The sequence below is a fragment of the Arachis hypogaea genome, chromosome 16 (assembly GCF_003086295.3).
Source record: "Arachis hypogaea cultivar Tifrunner chromosome 16, arahy.Tifrunner.gnm2.J5K5, whole genome shotgun sequence".
Taxonomy (NCBI): Eukaryota; Viridiplantae; Streptophyta; class Magnoliopsida; order Fabales; family Fabaceae; genus Arachis; species Arachis hypogaea.
This window is the reverse complement of record NC_092051.1, coordinates 36,031,875-36,037,855: the sequence shown is the minus strand read 5'-3', so window position 1 is coordinate 36,037,855 and position 5,981 is coordinate 36,031,875. Positions and strand designations below refer to the sequence as shown.

General features: G+C 37.5%; 1 non-coding gene across 1 annotated transcript; it reads right to left on the bottom strand.

The window, feature by feature from the left end:
• Positions 1-2,692: 2,692 nt before the first annotated feature.
• Positions 2,693-2,800, bottom strand: LOC112761700 (small nucleolar RNA R71). Its single transcript, XR_003182082.1, has one exon. It is a non-coding gene; the product is annotated as a small nucleolar RNA R71 (small nucleolar RNA).
• Between the last annotated feature and the right edge of the window lie 3,181 nt (positions 2,801-5,981).

The window sequence follows — 5,981 nt, the reverse complement described above, 5'->3', positions numbered from 1 at the left end:
ATTCAGAGGAACGAAAGCATCTCTATACGCTTATTTGAAATTCTCACCAATGAATAACATAAGTGTTTCTATCCTTATTTTCTATCTATTTATTATTTATATTCGAAAACTCCATAATTATTTTATATCCGCCTGACTGAGATTTACAAGGTGACCATAGCTTGCTTCATACCAACAATCTCCGTGGGATCGACCCTTACTCACGTAAGGTTTATTACTTGGACGACCCAGTGCACTTGCTGGTTAGTTGTATTGAAGTTGTGACAAATTATGAATTGAGATTAGAGCACCAAGTTTTTGGAACCATTACCAGAGATCACAATTTCGTGCACCAAGTTTTTGGCGCCGTTGCCGGGGATTGTTCGAGTTTGGACAACTGACGGTTCATCTTGTTGCTTAGATTGCGTAACTTTCTTTTCGTTTTCTTTTCAAAAAGTTTTCAAAAGTTTTTCAAAAAAAAAAAAATTTAAAATAAAAATGTTTTCAAAAAAAAATATTTTTTTTCTTCAGAATTTTTAAGAATGAATTCTAGTGTTTCATGAAGCATGTTAAAGCCATGTCTAATTCCTCTGTAGGGCATGTCAGGCGTGTCATGTCTGAGTTACATACTAAAGCTTGGCTGGCTATTAAGCCATGCCTGACCCTTTGATTGGAGCTTTAGATTAAAGAGCATAAGATTCCTGGAATTCATATTAAAAATTTTGGAATCCTTATTTTTCTTTTTCAAAATGATTTTCGAAAAAATTAAAAGAAGATACAAAAAAAAATTTCATAAAATCATAAAAATCAAAAATATTTTTCATGTTTCTTGTTTGAGTCATGTGTCATGTTATAAGTTTGGTGTCAATTGCATATTCATCTTGCATTTTTTGAAAAAAATTCATGCATTCATGGTGTTCTTCATGATCTTCAAGTTGTTCTTGGTAAGTCTTCTTGTTTGATCTTGATGTTTTCTTATTTTGCATCTTTTCTTGTTTTACATGTGCATTTTTGCATCCATAGAGTCTAAACATGAAAGATTTCTAAGTTTGGTGTCTTGCATGTTTTCTTTGCATTAAAAATTTTTCAAAAACATGTTCTTGATGTTCATCTTGACATTCAAGGTGTTCTTGCATTCATCACATACTTTGATCCATAACTTTCATGCATTGCATCATTTTCATGTTTTTTATCTCTCATCATAAAAAAAATTCAAAAATCAAAAAAATATCTTTCCCTTTTTTCTCTCATAAATTTCAAAAATTTGGATTGACTTTCTCAAAAATTTTTAAAAATCTAGTTGTTTTTATGAGTCAAATCAAATTTTCAATTCAAAAATCTTATCTTTTTCAAAATCTTTTTCAAAAATCAAATCTTTTTTCATTTTTCTTAGTTATTTTCGAAAATTTTAAAAATATTTTTCAAAAATCTTTTTCTTATCTTTTACATCATATTTTCGAAAATAACATCATCAATTAATGTTTTGATTCAAAAATTTCAAGTTTGTTACTTGCTTGTTAAGAAAAATTCAAACTTTGAGTTCTAGAATCATATATTGTGATTTCTTGTGAATCAAGTCATTAATTGTGATTTTTAAAATCAAATCTGTTTCAAAACTAATTTCAATCATATCTTTTCAAAAATATCTTCTTATCTTATCTTTTTCAAAATTTGATTTTAAAATATCTTTCCTAACTTCTTATCTTCTTATCTTTTCAAAATTGATTTTCAAATTTGTTTCAACTAACTAACTAACTTTTTGTTTGTTTCTTATCTTTTTCAAAACTACCTAACTAACTCTCTCTCTCTCTCTCTCTCTCTCTCTAATTTTCGAAAATATCTTCCCTCTTTTTCAAAAATTCTTTTTAATTAACTAATTGTTTTAATTTTTGATTTTTTATTTTCGAATATTACTAACCTTTTTCAAAAACTATTTTCGAAAATCACTAACTCTTTTTCAAAAATTATTTTTGAAAATTTCCCTCTTTCATCTTATTCTATTTATTTATTCATCTACTAACATCTCCTCACCTCACATCACTGCTCCTATCCTTACCCTTGTGTTTGGATTCTTCATTCTTCTTCACCCTTATTCCTTTTCTTCTTCTACTAACAATAAGGAACCTCTTTACTGTGACATAGAGGATTCCTCTTCTTTTCTTGTTCTCTTTTCTTTCTTATGAGCAGGAACAAGGAAAAAGGCATTCTTGTTAAAGCTGACCCAGAACCTGAAAGGACTCTGAAAAGGAAACTAAGAGAAGCTAAATTACAACAATCCAGAGAGAACCTTTCAGAAATTTTCGAACAGGAAGAGGAGATGGCAGCCGAAAATAATAAAAATGCAAGGAGAATGCTTGGTGATTTTGCTGCACCTAATTCCAATTTACATGGAAGAAGCATCTCCATTCCTGCCATTGGAGCAAACAACTTTGAGCTGAAACCTCAGCTAGTTTCTCTGATGCAGCAGAACTGCAAGTTTCATGGACTTCCATCTAAAGATCCTTTTCAGTTCTTAACTGAATTCTTGCAGATCTATGATACTGTTAAGACTAATGGAGTAGATCCTGAAGTCTACAGGCTCATGCTTTTCCCTTTTGCTGTAAGAGACAGAGCTAGAGTGTGGTTGGACTCTCAACCCAAAGACAGTCTGAACTCTTGGGATAAGCTGGTCACGGCTTTCTTAGCCAAGTTCTTTCCTCCTCAAAAGCTGAGCAAGCTTAGAGTGGATGTTCAAACCTTCAGACAGAAAGAAGGTGAATCCCTCTATGAAGCTTGGGAAAGATACAAGCAGCTGACCAAAAAGTGTCCTTCTGACATGCTTTTAGAATGGACCATCCTGGATATATTCTATGATGGTTTATCTGAGCTATCAAAGATGTCATTGGATACTTCTGCAGGTGGATCCATTCACCTAAAGAAAACGCCTGCAGAAGCTCAAGAACTCATTGACATGGTTGCTAATAACCAGTTCATGTACACTTCTGAGAGGAATCCTGTGAGTAATGAGACGCCTATGAAGAAGGGAGTTCTTGAAATTGATACTCTGAATGCCATATTGGCTCAGAATAAAATATTGACTCGGTAAGTCAATATGATTTCTCAGAGTCTGAACGGAATGCAAGCTACATCCAACAATACTCAAGAGCCGTCTTCTGAAGAAGAAGCTTATGATCCTGAGAACCCTGCAATAGCAGAGGTGAATTACTTAGGTGAACCCTATGGAAACACCTATAATCCATCATGGAGAAATCATCCAAATCTCTCATGGAAGGATCAACAAAAGCCTCAACAAGGCTTTAATAATGGTGGAAGATACAGGTTTAGCAATAGCAAGCCTTTTCCATCATCCACTCTGCAACTAACAGAGAACTCTGAACAAAATACCTCTAATTTAGCAAACTTAGTCTCTGATCTGTCCAAGGCCACTGTAAGTTTCATGAATGAAACAAGGTCTTCCATTAGAAATTTGGAAGCACAAGTGGGCCAGCTGAGTAAAAGGATCACTGAAATCCCTCCTAGTACTCTCCCAAGCAATACAGAAGAAAATCCAAAAGGAGAGTGCAAGGCCATTGACATAACCACCATGGCCGAACCTGTAAGGGAAGGAGAGGACGTGAATCCCAAGAAGGAAGACCTCCTGGGATGTCCAGTGATCAATAAGGAGTTTCCCTCTGAGGAACCAAAGGAATCTAAGACTCATCTAGAGACCATAGAGATTCCATTGAACCTCCTTATGCCATTCATGAGCTCTGATGAGTATTCCTCTTCTGAAGAGAATGAGGATGTTACTGAAGAGCAAACTGCCAAGTTTCTTGGTGCAATCATGAAGCTGAATGCCAAATTATTTGGTATTGAAACTTGGGAAGATGAACCTCCCTTGTTCACCAATGAACTAAGTGATCTGGATCAACTGACATTGCCTCAGAAGAAACAGGATCCTGGAAAGTTCTTAATACCTTGTACCATAGGCACCATGATCTTTAAGGCTCTATGTGACCTTGGTTCAGGGATAAACCTCATGCCCCTCTCTGTAATAGAGAAACTGGGAATCTATGGGGTGCAAGCCACTAAAATCTCATTAGAGATGGCAGACAATTCAAGAAAACAGGCTTATGGACAAGTAGAGGACGTGTTAGTAAAGGTTGAAGGCCTTTACATCCCTACTGATTTTATAGTCCTAGATACTGGGAAGGATGAGGATGAATTCATCATCCTTGGAAGACCCTTCCTAGCCACAGCAAGAGCTGTGATTGATGTGGACAGAGGAGAATTGATCCTTCAAATAAATGAGGACAACCTTGTGTTTACAACTCAAGGATCTCTCTCTGCATCCATGGAGAGGAAGCATAAAGAGCTTCTCTCAAAGCAGAGTCAAACAAAGCCCCCACAGTCAAACTCTAAGTTTGGTGTTGGGAGGCCACAACCAAACTCTAAGTTTGGTGTCAAACCCCCATATCCAAACTCTAAGTTTGGTGTTAGGAGGTCTCAACAAAGCTCTGCACATCTGTGAGGCTCCATGAGAGCCCACTGTCAAGCTATTGACATTAAAGAAGCGCTTGTTGGGAGGCAACCCAATGTTTATTTATCTAATTTTCATTGTTTTTCATGTTTTATTAGGTTCATGATCATGTAGACACAAAATAAATATAAAAATTAAAAACGGAATCAAAAACAGCAGAAGAAAAATCACACCCTGAAGGAAGAACTTACTGGCGTTTAAACGCCAGTAAGAAGCATGTTTTGGGCGTTCAACGCCAGAACAGAGCATGGTTCTGGCGCTGAACGCCAGAAATAGGCAGCATCTGGGCGTCTGAACGCCAGAAATGCACCCTGTAGAAGAGCTGGCGCTGAACGCCCAGAACCAGCATGGTTCTAGCGTTCAACGCCAGAAATGGGCAACAAATGGGCGTTCAACGCCCAGAACAAGCACCAATCTGGCGCTGAACGCCCAGAGTTGTGTGCAAGGGCATTTTGCATGCCTAATTTGGTGCAAGGTTGTAAATCCTTGAACACCTCAAGATCTGTGGACCCCACAGGATCCCCACCTACCTCCACTCACTTCTTCTCACCCTTCTTTCACACAATCCCATAAACACTATTCTCCAAAACTCTTCACCAATCACCTCAATCTCTCTTCCCTATCACCACTTCACCACTCACATCCATCCACTCTTCCCCATAAACCTACCTCATAAACTCCACCTACCTTCAAAATTCAAAATCAATTTCCCACCCAACCCACCCTAAATGGCCGAACCTAACCCCCCCTCTCTTCCCTATATAAAGCCATCCATTCTTCCTCATTTTCACACAAAACAACCCCCTCTTTTCCATATTTTCTTCTTCTTCTTCATCTTTTCTTTCTTCTCTTGCTCGAGGGCGAGCAATATTCTAAGTTTGGTGTGGCAAAAGCATAAGCTTTTTGTTTTTCCATTACCATTGATGGCACCTAAGACCGGAGAATCCTCTAGAAAAGGGAAAGGGAAGACAAAAGCTTCCACCTCCGAGTCATGGGAGATGGAAAGATTCATCTCCAAAGCCCATCAAGACCACTTCTATGATGTTGTGGCCAAGAAGAAGGTGATCCCTGAGATCCCTTTCAAGCTCAAGAAGAATGAGTATCCGGAGATCTGACATGAAATCCAAAGAAGAGGTTGGGAAGTTCTAACAAACCCCATCCAACAAGTCGGCATCCTAATGGTTCAAGAGTTCTATGCCAATGCATGGATCACTAGGAACCATGATCAAAGTAAGAACCCAAACCCAAAGAATTATATTACAATGGTTCGGGGGAAATACTTAGATTTTAGTCTGGAAAATGTGAGGTTGGCGTTTAACTTGCCTATGATGCAAGGAGATGCATGCCCCTACACTAGAAGGGTCAACTTTAATCAAAGGTTGGACCAAGTCCTCATAGACATATGTGTGGAAGGAGCTCAATGGAAGATTGACTCCAAAGGCAAGCCGGTTCAACTAAGAAGACTGGACCTTAAGCCTATAGC